Raw genomic sequence first — 18385 nt, forward strand, 5'->3', positions numbered from 1 at the left:
ATTAACGACAAAACTGTGGAGGAAAAAAAATAAGTTAAAAGAACATTCAGAAAAGATCCTTCGTCAAAAATAGCTTTTCATTTATGTCACAAAAAAAACAGAAAATTTTTTAAATTTAGGAGGACAAACTAATATTATTCAATACAAATTGCATAAGCAATTAAATAATATGAATGCAAAACTGATAAGAGCGTAATGGAATCCTATAATGTAAACAATTCATGAAATTGACAGAAAGATATTTTGAATTTCACAATCGCCCTTGCGAGGAAGAGAACGAAACAAAATCCCTTAAGAAAAACAAGTTATAGAAAAGAAATAAGACCAAATAATTTCTATTACACAAAAGAATTAATCATCAAAAGCAAGTTAATTCCACAGGTTAACAAGTTAAATAAGATAGTCTTCATCCATTTACATTCACTCGCAAACACACTATATTCACACTATTTACTATTTGTGTATGTGTGTGTATTATAACAAATACACAAATATACAAAAAAAAAACCTTACCACTTAAACCATTAAAAATATTTATATCATATGTAAAATGTAACAAGAAATGGGAAAAATAAAATATCACACATAAAAAGTAATAATCCAAACTTACAAAATTTACATATATATATATATATATATATATATATATATATATATATATATATATATATATATATATAGGTATAGATATATGTATGTATTCTTCTGTAAATTTTGTAAGTTTGGATTATTACTTATATATATATATATATATATATATATATATATATATATATATATATATATATATATATCGAACATTTCATATTTGCGATATTTTAGTAAAACTACGTAAAAGAATTTCAATTAGATATATATATATATATATATATATATATATATATATATATATATATATATATGTATATATATATATAGAGAGAGAGAGAGAGAGATTTCGAATTGAACGTAACAAAACAAATTTATTTCTAAAGTCAATGTAGTATAAAAAGTGTAGTACATATCAGAAATCGATCTCAGAGGCAAAAATGTTTCCTTTCTTTCTGAGTATAGGGAATTTCCATTTGGAAGACTGCGTTATTTGATTTATTCATCGCAAATTTAATAACGTCTGTTTTCTATACGAACTTCTCTGAACAAAAACGAATCTATTTATTGAGTGCTACAATATATGATTAAATGTTTAGTATTATACGAAAATCTTCACAAGAGAAAAACTTTCTGATTTAATTTGTTCATATATCTGATTATTAAAAATACTAAAATATTTTTGATTAAATGCTAAATATTATTATCATAAAAGAAAATGGATAAACTCTTAAAGTAACATACGTACCTATCTATTATTTATTATTTTATCGTTTCTTTCTCTTTCTTTTTTTCTCCCTTCCTTTTTGTTTATACAATAATATAAATATAGATACAAACAATAAATACAGATATGAGCAATAGGTAATACTAAATAAGTGATTAAAGAATCGTTTCTAATACATTTTTACAGTTACCACGATTACGAAAAAATATAAGAAAGAAAAAATTGCTTAATCAAACATTAATTGACAAGATTATATCCGAAATTTTTTACTTATATCTCGTGTAGAATCAATACATTTATAATAATATAACCAGTTATGTTCAGTACATTCGACATTCTACTTGTTTATAATAAAACAATTAGAATTAAATATTTTATAGTATATTTTTATAATATTTTTGATAAAATCAGTCAAATGCAGATATTAGAAGTTAGTAGGAAAAACTGATAGTAGAGGTGATCATATGCCAGATCATGCTCACTATCATCAAAGTACATTCTAGACTTTTCCTATCAGAAATTGAAAGAAATTACTCACACCTCGTGACCTATATATGAATAATCCATTTGTGTAAAAACCCATTCTATACATTCACATTTATATTACTTAAAATGTATTATTTATCAACAATATTCTATAACGAAATACAATAACGAATGTCTGATAATATCTGTTAAATAATTTTCCAATAATGTCTGCCTAATTATCGTATATGTTATAATTACTTGTTTATTTAAAATCATATCTTCAATATATGAATATCACGCCGCCCTGACATTGATATCTATAAACTGGAATCATATGAGTCTTAAATATACGGAAAGAGACTAATCGGAGGGGTAGCTACATATGGTAGAGCAATCCCACCTGCACTTTTCGCAGAAGTTTGCATATGTAGTTGCTACATATATGAATAAAGCAGTAAAATCTATATTGAAACCATGAAAACCATTGCCTGCGTTTCTCATGTTATATCTTCAACGATCTCGTATCCGTTCGGATAATAGATAATCCCTATTTCTCTAAGTTTATGGTATCTCTATATATAAATTGTATGCAAATGATAAAATAATATTTATAAGTAAAGTAATTTTAATTCCTATTTCTTTCAAAAACAACGAGTATTTTCTTAATTCATTTTTGCGATTTCACAGAAAAAATTTGCTAAGAATGGAGATATATGAGGATACAGAAAATTACAAATCTCATGAAAGTGAAACTTTATATGAACAATGCGATGTCGTTCATACCAAAAAGTGATCAAGACTGCCTTAAAAGCAATTACGAAGGAATACGCTTTCCATAAGAAAATTTTACTGATTCATCTCGACATATAATAATTAAATAAATATTACCAGAAAACAAACATTATTGTTATTTTACTAGAATATCGTTGATAAGCAATACATTATAATATAAATATGAACGAATACAATGGGTTCTTTGATATATGGATTAATCACAGCGGAATGCACATATTAGCTGCTTCAATTTTACTACTTTAATTACAAAAATATTGATTTCCAAAGTAATTTATTTTGGAAGTCGTTCGAAATAATTATCATTAAATAAGACGATAGCAATAAATTTAATTTTGTTAAATGACCGAGATTTTGTCGGAAACTAATAATAAGATGACATGTAATTTCTTAGTAAATTCGAGAAAGAGATAAAGAAATAAAAGATAAGAAAATGAAAGAGAAAGATAAAAGAGAAAAGAATATTATCGTATCAAGCAACATCTTTAATTTTATATACTTTATCCCAATTTTCTTTTTCACAGTGATTATTATAAATTCTTGTAATATCAACAGAAGATAATCATGAAAAGGGAAACTCAACTATTAATCAGTAATATGAAAATGAAATAAAAAAATAAGTTTATCTTTCTTGAAGTTTATGACATGATCGCAATGAACACATTCAGTATGTTTCATAAGCGTACGCGTCACCAGTTGCTTCATAAGGAAACCACACCAGTGGTTCCTATAATATCAAATAATGCGAGTATCTCTGCGGCCATATATGGTTGTGAATTGTTACTGAGAGCAGTAGTACAACTTAGGCACGAAAATCTTATCCGTAATTATCGGGTTCTAAAATATAACGGTTCTCGGTCGCATTTTATTATAGAAAAAATGACTAAGCAGCTGACTCTTTCACGTGAATAAGTTGACTTACCAGTGTTCATAAAGTGGCACGCGATTCGGTCAGGCTTGAATCATTAAAAACGAAATTTTCAGAAGAAATAAATTGTTTAGCCAAGCTTGCATCCAACCATACTCTCGCAAGTTATAAAGCGCGACAAATTAACAATTCAGTCGTTCACAACTTAACTGATCCTTAATTTCATAATCCAGTTCCTATCAATGCCATCCTAAGCATCCTGCTATTTCATAAATTATTTTGTTTCGAACAAATTTCGATTCTCAATGATTCGCTCGTGACATTAAAAACCAAACTCGATTGAGTAGTATCAGGTGAAATGTGCAGTATGTTTCCAAAACAACAGTTCATGTGCAATAAGGCGATAAGTTCCGTAGAGTCCTTAAACGTAGAATTGTAACTAGTTAAATTCTGAGAGATCGAGAAGCTCGCCAATGAAAAGGTCCGATCGGCCAAGGAGTTTGAATGTGAGGAACATTTTAAGTGTAATATACCTCATGACTCCGAGACAGGACGTTATGTCATCTGCCTACTGTTCAAAAATGATAGATCGGCGATTCACACACGATCGCGCTCAAGTAATTTCATGCGTTGGAGTGCGCCTTCGTGAGAAATCCAACTCTTAAGGAGCAGTGTACAGCCTTTATGAAAGAGTATCGCGTCCAAGGTTCCATACCCCAATATCAATGAGTGTTATTACCTGCCCACCAGAAATGAATGTTGTTAAGTAGTCGAGCCATACAACAAAATTGCACGTCGTATTTGATGCTTCAGCGCATACCGTCATAGGAACGTCTCTCAAAGCAATATTAGGTCAGTTTTGTTATACAGGATGATCTATTTGCCGCATTAAGTCGGTTCCGAATACACGCATATGTATTGATCGCGGACATCGCGAAAATGTATCGGCAGATAATTTTACATCCGGATGACTGCAAATCTCATAAGATACTATGGCGTGAAAGTTCTTTCGTATCCATCAAGATTTTTCAATTAAACATCGTGACGTATGGAATATCATCGGCATTTTTTCTAGTCATTAGAACATTTTACCAATTTATTATTATTTAATTTATTATTATTTAATTAGCTGACGACGAAAGCCCAGTCTATCTCGAAGTGGCTAATATTATTAAGTGCGATTTTTACGTCGACGATATAATCACGGACATTCATACGTTCGATGAAGTCGTAAGGATCAGAGACGGAATATTTAGACGGATTTGACGGATTGACATCGCGTCAAATGGTGGTGTCGCATTACGATAGTGGGCCTCCAACGAGGAGAATTTAATTTCAGATTTGATTAACCGTTCGACGAACACTCATTCTTCTAGATTTAGAAGAGACTACCTCTACTCTCGGAGTAGTTAGAGGTAGTTAGGATCCACGTCGGGATTATATAATATATCTATATAATGTAAAAATTGATAAATTCAATGAACGCATAATAAATCATACCATCCTTTATCGCATAGCGAAATTATTCAATCAACTTGTTCACGCGAAAGAGTCAGCTGCTTAGTCATTTTTTCTATAATAAAATGCGACCGAGAACCGTTATATTTTAGAACCCGATAATTACGGATAAGATTTTCGTGCCTAAGTTGTACTACTGCTCTCAGTAACAATTCACAACCATATATGGCCGCAGAGATACTCGCATTATTTGATATTATAGGAACCACTGGTGTGGTTTCCTTATGAAGCAACTGGTGACGCGTACGCTTATGAAACATACTGAATGTGTTCATTGCGATCATGTCATAAACTTCAAGAAAGATAATCTTATTTTTTTATTTCATTTTCATATTACTGATTAATAGTTGAGTTTCCCTTTTCATGATTATCTTCTGTTGATATTACAAGAATTTATAATAATCACTGTGAAAAAGAAAATTGGGATAAAGTATATAAAATTAAAGATGTTGCTTGATACGCTAATATTCTTTTCTCTTTTATCTTTCTCTTTCATTTTCTTATCTTTTATTTCTTTATCTCTTTCTCGAATTTACTAAGAAATTACATGTCATCTTATTATTAGTTTCCGACAAAATCTCGGTCATTTAACAAAATTAAATTTATTGCTATCGTCTTATTTAATGATAATTATTTCGAACGACTTCCAAAATAAATTATTTTGGAAACCAATATTTTTATAAATAATGCTTGAAATAGTAAAATTGAAGCAGCTAATATGTGCATTCCGCTGTGATTAATCCATATATCAAAGAACCCATTGTATTCGTTCATATTTATATTATAATGTATTGCTTATCAACGATATTCTAGTAAAATAACAATAATGTTTGTTTTCTGGTAATATTTTTCTAATTATTGTATATATCTTATATACTTGCATATTTGCAATGATACTCAATAAATAAATACCACAATCACATGACTGTAACATTGATGTTTATGGAGTGAAATCATATGGGAGGCACGAGATATGTGGAAAGCGATATTCAATGAACTGGAGAAAATAGCATCGTGATTTGTCGCTACCTTCTTCAAAATTTACAAAAGCTTTGTAGTTCTGTAAATGTACCCTCTGGGAAGATCATTAACGTTGATATTGCATTCTTCAAATTCTTTACTCACCCTTCACGCTACTATTAGCTCACAATACTTTAAAGAGCAGAAACAAATATGGTGTATATCTTCACTGAGCACGTATTAATGCAAACAGAAAAAAATCTGTGTCTCCGCATTTATAATGTCTTCTTAGATTTTTTTTTAGAATGTCTTCTTAATTCCATGCAATAAATAAAATAATTTTTGTTAGTAAGATATTTTTAGATATTATTTCTATTATAAATTGTGAATATAGTTTTAGTTCATTTCTATGATATCAGAAAAATAATTTGCTAAGGATAGAAATAAACGATAATTATTAAGGAATACGTTTTCTATAAAAAAAAATCTATTGATTTGCCTGGACCTGATATAAGTGTGGGATTCTTGAGACTTTTCGACCTCGAGAAGCAACAGTTTTCCTAAAAGAAAGTCATTAACAAAAAGATTTGCCTTACTCGCAAAATTTGAATAAATGATCTTTTTTTTTACCTTATTATAAGAATTTTACCGTATTTTAGAATATTGTCTATAATATCGTAATACTGCGTATTGTTATCAAAACTTTGAAACGACGACAATTGATATAGAAAAAAGTGCATTATATAAAGTGCATTAACAATACAATGAGATGCAATTAACAATAGGATGCAATCCAATTGAAATCGTACAGATATGTATGAAACAGGACCGAGTTTAAAAAGAAAAAATCGTAACAGTGAAAAACACAAAAATGACCGAAGGACAATAGGCAAGAATATATGTGTGTATTCGTTAATTTAATATAATAAAGCAAGTTTCAGTTGTTATGTATGGGGTACATTACATTCCAAGGAGCGTAATCAAGTTCGTTCTGCGAAGAACGATCGGTTCGGGAATTTATATTATTGAATGATTGTTCAAATCCTAGTATGAAAATAAATTATCATTTATTACGGTCTTGATAATATAAAATGTTTAAGAATATTTGGGTAACAACGAATACTTTATTAGAATAAAGAAATAAAATAAGATCTCTCGAATATACAAATTTTCTCTCGTCTGTGTATTCATTCAACACTCGATGCTCGATAAAACTCAACTACTTTGTTCCATTTTACTTTGTTCTGCTCTGTTTTCTTGTACTTTGTCTTCTCCGCACTCATTCCTAGTCTTTTCTATCGATAATTATTTCTATCTTTCGCTCGCGCCTTATCACTTTTTTTCATTCAAATTTATATTTTTTAGGACACGAACCTACAAACTACGTCTAAACAATGTATGTCTAGATAAATCGTATTTAGATAAAGTACGTCGCCCTAATCTCCACACTTGCATTTTATATATATACCAATATTTCATATGCAACCGATAACATTCATTTTTATCACTCATTTTATCACACATTTAGTTTTATCACTACGCCTATCACTACGCTCGGCACTCACACGAACATACATAACAATAGACATATATTCTCCTGTAATCCTACAATAATATTGACCGTCTAAAATGAACAAATAAAGTACGTCCCGTAGCATACATTAAGAGATAACGAATGTACTCGTTAAACACAAAGTATATGCAATTGTTAAATTATAACGAAAAATATCAAAATAAAATTGATAACTGATATTATACTGTAAAATTGTAAACTTTTTGGTAAACTGCTCAATGCTCCAAGTAATAAGAAAATTTACAAATTGAAAATTACATTTTCAAAATGTAAAAGTGACATTATTTAGAATAGCTGCTATTCTACTTCAGTAAAATTTTTTATGCGACAATGGTTAATGCTAGGATTAACTTAGTTTTCAATTTGTTGACGCATATTGACGCATGCGCACCGTCAACGATTCACAGTACTTTTTTCTAATCATTAGTCATTTCTAGTCGTATCATTATTGAGAATATCTATCCTTGGGAATTTGTTAGATACTCGCAAAGAAAACGCGTAGATAAAAAACACATTATCACCTTTGTCCGAGCTTATGCAGTTTTAGTCAAGCAAGTACGCTTCAATAATGTATCGAATGTGTATCGAATAATGGGCAATAAATAAACAGTGATAAAACAAGTTAAAACAATCATTTCGCTCGTGCCTATCTTCAAATATCAATGCAACACTCATGGATCCATATATTTACCAGGACAAAGAACCCTATATGAAATTGTTTAAATATTATGAACAAACTATCCTAATACATCCACAACCAATAAGCATTTTTTTTTTCTTTCCTAAACATTTTTTACTTGAATTTTTACTTCCCTCTTTCCTTTTCTCTTTCCTAATTTCGTTATTACCTTCGTAGATAGTTCGAGAGAAATCATCAAGTCAGTCGTAAAAAATCGTTCGTTCTTAATAGTAAGACAACCTTGTCACATTAACCACTCTTATCGTTAGCCATGCCTCAATCGGAGGTATCCAGAAAAGTCTAAGACGATATATATCTTTCGTATTTAAAGTATTAAGACTATCAGCTCTTACTAATGTTATTGTTATTTCACATTCCAAGATAGCCAACACAACTTACTACACACAATTAACGAAACATGCACATTACAACATATGTATTTCATTGTTTCAAATACGTTACAAGAGCACATCGAACGTAAGTTCGATTTACAAAGTATTCTTTATCGTGTATCTACTTTGAGTTCCATGGGATTCTTCAAAGAATTCCTATTCTCTTATGAATTTTATCTCATTAATTGTGGAAAGACGACAGGTGGTATTTTGTTGAGAACATTCAACTATTTCCGAACTTTGTACCACCGCCCTTTTTCATCGCGACAAATGGGTCTATAGCTCTGACGATTAGGAAGAGACAGGGTTTAGATCCTTCATGCGAACTGACCATCATTGCTGGTCCAGTGTAAAAAACACAATTTAATGCGTTCTCGTAGTTGGACACTTACAACATAAGTTTGTTGGTTTATTAAAACGATGGTTTATTAAATACAAGGTTTAAAGTTCCTTCACTCATTCATAATTGGTTTTAATGGAACTGATTATGATTTTTATAATGTTTTTCTCTGCACATTTAATGCATTTAAATTAAAATTAGGTTATATTTGTGGTTGGGTAATAATTTTATCCTTTCTGTTATCTGAAATATATAGTTTAGCGGTTGGCAGAGTAGTTCTGTTTCTTGCAATTTCGTGTTATACTTTTGACATATGTTGTTACATTCTTCTTCTTTGGTGTGCAAATTCTAGAATATTGTGTTACCGTTCGTAAATTAAGAATTGACTCGTTGCTGTTAGACTTGACTTTTTTCAAGATCGCTCGTTTTGCTTTGAAATATGTGTCTAACATCCTTATTGCTTGTTTTATATTACTAGAGATTCGATTTTTGGGTGATTTCTTGCGCATTGCTAGCTTGCGCTAATTCATTTGCTTTTGATGCTTCGTTATTCTTTTGTGCAATAGAAATTATTTGCTCGGAATCATTTATTTCTTTTGCATATCTCGTTTCCTTTAAAAATTTCTATTTTATCGTCTTCCTTACCAGGACGACTATGAAATTCGCAATATTTTTCTATCGATTTCGCGAAATGTATTTTTGCATTAAAGCATTCCATAACACTTTTTTGTTTCTTGGTCTTAACATATGTAATTAGTGTTCGATAATATGATTTGATATTCTAAATTTAGGAAATTTTTTGTCTTTTGTAATATAAAATGAGAAACTATTTCTGAGGAAAGACCTTTTATGAATGTTTTTTTAACTTATCCATTTTCCTCCGCAATTTTGTCATTAAGGTTCGACTTTAATAATTCCTTTAATCTGTTTTATTTTTTGACACCTATTTTTTATCCCTATCATGCTTATTCGATTACCCATCATTATAGTTGTAGTATTATCTCCTTTAATTTGTTCTTAAATTATGTATGTTTGCGATTCTACAAAATACTTTTTTTAGTTCTTTTAAGAGAGTCTTTAATGTATCTAGCGCTGTTTCTTCTACTATATAGAAGGAAAGTTTTCTCTTCTTCTTCTTGAAAGTCACACTTTTTTGCTTGATACTTAAGCCTTGTAGCATATTGTTCCATTGTTTTGTCCTTTTTTTATTTATCTGATGAAAAATGTTTTTGGTAATTCAAAAAAAGTAAAAAATTATTTGATATTTCCAGAGAAACAATAAAATTAGACAGAATAATAATCCATCAAGCGGTTTATTCTCTTTACTCATATCACTTGTAGCCAAGTTTCTTTTTTCACGAAAACATTATTAAAAAATTCTTATATTGTTTATAAAAAATAACTAAAAAAAGGGAAATACAACTTTCAAAAAGTAATTAGAAATTTATACAAATATAAGTTAATTACGTATCATTGTTACATACACAAAAGAGATTATTTTTCCGAACATTAACGTCACACAACGAATCTTTTTTGTTATAAAATAATTACCGGTTATATTAAAAAAATATGAGAAAAAATAATATGAGACCAATGAAAAACAGAAATTTGGATAAATGAAAAATTCAACGACATTATGAATTCAGCTCAATAATACGCATACATACACATTCGCATTTATCTAATAAAAATAAGACAATAATCGTTTTTTTTAATTATAAATGACAAAAAATTTCTAATTGAGGAATGCAATAGCTTTCTCTGTATGTATAAGCCATATAAATAGAAAAAAAATTTTTTTAATTACATAAATAGTTTATTTATAACAGAGGCAAAAGACAAGACAAAAAAAGTAAAATGTACGTCTTGTCAATCCGTTCACATATAATTATTTCCTCCACTATAAAAATATAATCAAATTGGACTTAATTGGAAGTATAAATTTCAAAAATACTTACCAAGTTAACTAATTATTCCTTACTACAATTACTTAATAATTAATTATTACTTAATACAAATTACTTACTAAGTTAATACTACTAAATTATAAATGTAATCGGGGTATGTATAGAAATAAACAATTATCAACATCGAGAGAAAGTTAAGCTTTTTCCAGTGATCACCCTTTTCAAATATTATACTTCCGATGAATAAAATTAGTATAAATCAATTTTTCCTTCACTAAAAAGTCATATTAATTGCCTTTATTAGAATATAACGATCAACAAATGCTAGAAAGTGTTTAGTAGAAAAATAGTAGAAACCAAAATTTGCTAACATAAATGAAATAAACATTAATGAAAGAAAAAATCGTGATGAAACAATTTAATGCTTGCATTTATAAATGTTTTTTGATTATGATTGAAAAATGAATGAATATAATATATGATATAAATTAGTAATTCTACAAAAAATCTAGTTTTCGGAACTTTTTCTTTCAATTTGCCGGAACTTCGTCTTTTAATTTATTGAAGTGCAAATCAATTTTTTTTACCATAATAATATAAAATTTGCGAGTATACTTTTAACAGTTCAAAAGTAATACTTACTTTCCGCAATTTTCTTCTATTGATTGCATCCCTGCTTTGTACACACCTGTATTTATTCGATAAAATAGTGTTACATACTATCATATACAGTAATAAGAATAAAAAAATTTTTGAACTTTTAATTCGAACCCAACTTAATTACCTGTTTAGTAAATAATAATAAGACTTATATATTAAAGCACTAACGACATACGATTCAATCGATCTACTCGATTAATAGAGAGATAAGAGAATAAGAATCACATTGTAAACGACGTTGTACGATACAAAAAATAATTACTGGTGTATTTTCGTTTGTCGGTAGAAGAAATATAGCAACAGATATACAGAAGTTTTCACGGAAATATTTTTGGAGAAATAGAATTCAAATCTTATTAAAATTTACTTATAATATTTCTTCTTTGGTATCTTTATACAAGAAAAAAAGAAAACGAAAATGAATTATTATCTATTGCGTGATAGCCCTTGCATATTAAACTATAAGAAAAACGAAATATTACATATCAACAATTTTGTTCAGAATTCATTAGAAACTATTTTTCAACTCTAAAAGACAAATATATAAATTTTATTTTGTATACGAAAATCTTGAATTAATTTCGTACTACAAATGAATCTCAAAACATCAAAAATCTATGATATAAATAAAATTAACATTGGCAAGTCTATTTAAATATATCGAATAAAAAGTGAATCTCATAATTAGAATCCCGGAACATAGTTAGCTAAAACAATCAAAAAGAAAGTATATATTCATTCGAAATCTTTAACATGAACCAAAAAACTTGATCTCCATGTTTAGAATATATTATTGAATATTTTTCGAATATTCGCTCTAGCACTTCTCTTTAATTTGTAAACGAGGGAAAATTTTCGATCTACTCAAAACCATGGATGTGTGAAATTTTTATTAAAAATAAAATGTGATAGGGATGGAGACAGGAAACTTTGGATAAATTAATTAATCGTAAAATGAAAAATTGGGACATACATTGTTTTCTAAACAGCAATGAGAATTATTAATTCTTTTATGAAGAAACAAGTGACATCTTCCTTACAAGTTAATTTGTCATCAAGTTAATAAATTAAATAAAACTGTCTCCCTCACACACATACACATAGAAATATTACATCAAATATCAGTATTATATTAAATATCAATATTACATCAAATATTATATATATATATATACCTACATATGTCTTATAACTTACATAACATTATATATACATATATTTTACAACTATATGTCAAAAATATTTATGGCTTTAAAATGTGACATTGAATCGAAAAAATAATATCTCTCGAGCATGTAAAAATAATAATCCCAACTGGTAAAGCACATAAAATTACATATAATTATTGCACAATATATATATACATAAGTACTGCCGAAAGTTTCACCCATACGATAAACAGAATACCTAATCAGCATACAGTAATCGGAATAGAGTGATTGAATAAATTTTGATACAAGATATAAATAATATACAAATATATACACATAAATACAATGAAAATCAATACAAATGTACATGATTCATATCATACATTATCGATATGTTTCTAAACACGACCGCAGAGAACTCCTTATGTTCTCGAAAAATTTAACACATCATTATTTTTGAAATTACTTAAAATATCCAGACACTTTTTTATCCATAAATTCAATATGAAATTCTAAATAAATCGGTAGTACCTGTTTTGTGCCCGAATAGAAATACTGGTTATCTTAATTCAACAATATGTAATTGAAATTCTTCTAAGTGGTTTTATTAAAACATTACAGATATAAAGTGTTCTATACAAGCAATTTGTTCTTATAGGATTTCTATGTTATACAATAAATTTATTTTCACATTGAAAGCAATATAGATGCATATATAAAGAGAGCGATCGTACAGGAATATTTCCTTTCTTCGCGAGTGTATAGGGAATTTCCATTTATGTAGATGATCCGAATATTCAATTTATTCATCGTTAATTTAATAACGTCTGTTTTCTATATGAGCTTCTCTTAAAGGTTTTTTTATAATACCTGTACTTTTAAAAAATTTGTAAATATTTTTAATAAAATAAAAAAAAAAGAAAACTCATACCACAACATAATCAAATATTTATTATTTTAACGTATCTCTCTCTCTCTCTCTCCCTCCCTCTCCTCCTGTATACAATAGTATATAATCAAAGAAATAAATATGATCAATAAATACAGATACGAACGAGCAGTAATATTAAATGAGCTATTAAACGATCGTATCTCGAAAATATTCTTGTTGTTTATGCAGTAACAAAAAAATGCCAAAAGAAAAAGAAGAAATTGCTTAATTCGAATAGGACGTAAAATATATGTTCAATATAATGAAATTTCATCCAAGATAATTTTTTTCGAGATTTCACAGTCTCATAAATTTTTCGTTAATATTTCTATTATCACCAGTGATAAATTTTATCTATAAGAAAAGAAATTTATCGATACGAACTGATTGATTTTTAATTAATTTTAAACGAGAAAAAGTAACATTTTCAAAAAATAAAATTAAAAAATCTATAATTTGGATGTATCGATGCAAAAAATAATTTTCAAAAGTATTCAAAATGATTTCCTTTGATTTTAATAAATTTATACATATAACTAACACAGATCGCATTGGTCATGTTAAATTAAAACAATGTATTTTTGTGTAATTTCAGTACATTCATAATAATTCAATCAGTTATATATATAATACTTTTAACATTCTATACTGGTTTATAAAAAAAGCTATTGAAATTAAGAATTTTATAATATTTTTCTTATAATATTTTTGATAAACTCAGCAAACTGTATACATTGAAATTTAATGAAGAAAAGTCATAATAGAGAATAAAAAGGGAGTTTGTCTATCACCAAAGTACCACTTACAGTTTCCCACTCCATCCTAGATATTATCTATAAGGAACTATCCAATTCTATTTTCTATCAAAATATATTTTACGAGAGAAACTGGAACAAACAGTGCATTTGTCATGAACTATTTGCACGTAAAGCTGTGATTGATCTATATATATGTGTAAAAATCCATTGCATTTGTTCATATTTATATTATTTATAATTCTAGTACAATAATACATAATATCTTCTTTGATAGGATAATATATGTCATACATATTTGTATATATAAAATCGTATCTTCGGTATATGAATGATATCTATAGAGTGAATAGAATCATATAGATGACGTAAGATATGCTGAAAATGATATTTAGAATCAATTGAAGAAGATACCCCTACCACGCGTTGTTATTACCTTACAAATTTTTTACACATATATATCGTATAGTACATATACCTGCTGTATATACGAATAAGAAAGTCAAATCGATATTACAACTGCGAAAAGCATTACCTGCCCTACTCCCTACCATCAGTTAGCAATATTTTACATACAAAAACAGAAGCAAAATCGTATATATCCTCAACAAGCTCGCATTGATCTGGATAAAAGATAATCCGTGTCTCTGAGTTTATTGTGTCTCTAAACGGTAAGTTAAGATAATTTTTATGAATATAATAATTTGAATTTTTATATTTCTTTTAAATACCAAGCACGTTTTTAATTTATTCCCGTGAAAGTGTAATTTCACAGAAAGAATTTACTAAGAATGGAGATATACAATGGAAATACAGAAAGCTACAAATTTCACGAAAGTGGAACTCTATAGGAAGAAACGCGATGTTGTTCATGTCAAAATATGTTCAAGACTGTTTTAATAGTTTCTTTTAAAAGAGATTACGAAGGAATACGTTTTCTATATGAGATTTGTATTGATTCGTTTCGACGTATCTGATGAGACAGTGACCTTTTGTTTCCAAGAAGTAACAAATTTCGTGAAAGTAAGTCACGATTAAAAAGGATTTTCCCTTACTTGCGAAAAATAAATGTTGGAGATCAATTTTGCCGAGAATCGTCAGCAATGCCGTAATACTGTGAGATGTTATCAGAACGATCAGCGTTTTTTTGATAGAAGCAACAATTTGTTGTATACCAATTAATGAGCGTCGTTGTTCCGATAACAATTCACGTTATAGTAAAGGGAGCGTTATGTCTAACACAAAAGGATCGTTAATCGCTTAACACAAAATTTTGAGTTAGACGGATATATGCTATCAATCCAAGTGTCGAAAATATTATGACATCTCAGGAGACTCTTGTTGACTTTGATTTTCTAAAACTAATAAATTTTAAGCAAACGAACCAAGATAGGAATCGTGCATATAATAATGAGTATGTTTTGCCAAAAATCAAAAACCGCGTAAAGATAATTTCCTTTGACGATCGATTACACGAAAGATTATAGTTGCTTTGAGGCGGTAGATCATGGTAGCGTATACCATTTCAATCAAAAATGAATTCTTGTATGAATAGTTTCAGTCAGAATTTCGACAGAAGTCTTCTATTTAATTACATTCACGAAACATAACAACTAGCAACTGAGACGTACATATATTTTGAAGAAAATTTTTATCAAAACTTCACTCTTCCTCATACAATGTTATCTTATTCGTAATACCTTGATTATATTAAAACTAACAAAATTTATAATCTCAACGTAGTGACTAATGACGCTCCTACAGAATAACCTTACTCCTGCACTCGCTCCCACATATACTCGTTCCTATGGAAAAATACGTGTACTATACTTGTAACATAATCAATTACATTATTCGTGTTGAATTATTTCCTCAATTTTTATTATTCGTTCTACAAATTCTGCTATTTATATGCGTATTTTTCTTATAGTTTATATAAATAAGTATTCCAAATCTTATTATGAACATATTTATAATACATTTGTATTGTTAGAACATTCTAGGTATAGTTTACAATTGCACAAAATCTCTGCATGTAAAATCATTTGTTCCGTTGAAAATTTTGATTTCAACAAAATTGTAAAGATGATTGATTATATTTTTTTATATATTGATATAAGAATCCAAATATGATTAAATTTAAAACATTGTCATTATATTTTAGGAATTTATTTATAAAATATATGCCATTGAATCAATAATTGAAAATAATCTATAAAAGTTTATGTTGTACTTTCATCGTTCATCCTGACTGTTCAATATAAATAATAAAAATTTAGCGTGTTTATGCGTTAATTTGATAGTACAGAAGTTACGACGTTTATTCTTATTGTATTGCTAGCACTATATTGAACATTATTTCAATGTTTAGACAAAAATTAAAAATTCTTTACGATTAATAAAAACTAATTAGATTGGACATAAGCTAAATCAAGATATTATACATTTGTTTTCAATAAAATATTAATAATATATGACATAAATTTAATGATTTAAAAATTTAGAAAAGTATATAAAGTCCGTGAAAGAAAAATGCTATGAAGAAGTATGAATATAAAATGAGGAGAGTAAAAAAATTATGTTAATGATGAGATATTTCAATTATACTTGTTTTTTCTATCTTACGGTAATACAAAAATTTGTTTTATATAATAACAAATGTAATGAACATGAAACTATAATACTAATAAACTACAATAATTTAAATTATGTCTATTTTATTTTCATAGATAACAAGTATAATATTTGACGAATACATCAATAATAAAATATTGTATACAATTTTTTTATCATGCTGTATGCAAACTCAACCAAGTTTATAGATTAAAAACTAATAAAAAGTATTCATAGTGAAAAAGATAAGGAAGTGCGTTTATCATTTTCCAACTTATCATCTTACAATTATCCGTTCCGTTCTAAGCCTTCTCTATCAAAATAAACTTCGCGAAAGAAAGTGAAACAACTCGCGCACATTCGACGCAACCAATGTGCTCATATTGCTATGATTAATCCATTTCTTTCATTTATATTTATATTACCTTATATAATATAATATATCATTTATAGACAATATTCTGATAAAATAATGATTATTTATTTATTTAGTCTGTACAATTATCATCTAATTATTACATATGTCGTATAGTGCCTATATATTTAAAATGATATTCTCGAAACGTCACGGTCATATCATCGTTATGTTGATATCTACAGAATGGGATCATATGAGAGATGTGAAAGATATAGAAAGGGATATTCGATGAACTGGAGAGGGTAACCCCTGGACGCGTTGCTATCTTATAACCTGATAAATTTCTCGCTGTAGCCTCTGAATATATCTGTTGCTCTCCCGGAAAACATACACGAACAATTCGATAAAATCGATATTGCATTCTGCAAATTCCTTACCACCCTTATACCCTAACAGTAAGTCACAATCAAAAAATTTGCCCTTACTTGCAAAAAATGAAATATACATTCCGTCGGGAGTAAATTGTGCCGATAATCGTCTGTGATATCATGATACTGCGAACTATTATTTTAGATAGGATCTTTGAGCCGACCGACAATTGATTTAGGGAAAAGCGTATTATATATAAATCTGAATCCGGACATATTTATAAAACATTGTTAAAAGAATACAATGGACATAACTAAGACGCAATACAATCGATATCGTGCAAACGTGTACGAAACATAATCGTTTCGTGAAAGAGCACAAAAGTAAACCGAATCGATAATCAAAACTATATGTACGCACTCGCTAATTTATTAAGATATAATGAATTTCAATTGTTATGTGTCGGGTATCGTCGGTCTCAATTGAGTTCTTTTGAGATAATGACCGGTTGAAAAATTGAATTTTGAACGGATGAATAATTTTGCAAAATTTAATATAAAAACTTTTTCATTTATTACCGTTTCGATAATTTTGGTCGTCTAGGGTGAAGAAGTAAAGTGGTTAGATCGAAAGTTAAAATATATATGCTCTCTTTGACTAGTTATATCAAAATCTAATTATATCAAAATCTCTTTGACTAGTTATATTTCTCTGACTAAATCTCCCTTTCTTAACC

This window comes from Vespula vulgaris, chromosome 10, assembly GCF_905475345.1.
Source record: "Vespula vulgaris chromosome 10, iyVesVulg1.1, whole genome shotgun sequence".
NCBI lineage: Eukaryota > Metazoa > Arthropoda > Insecta > Hymenoptera > Vespidae > Vespula > Vespula vulgaris.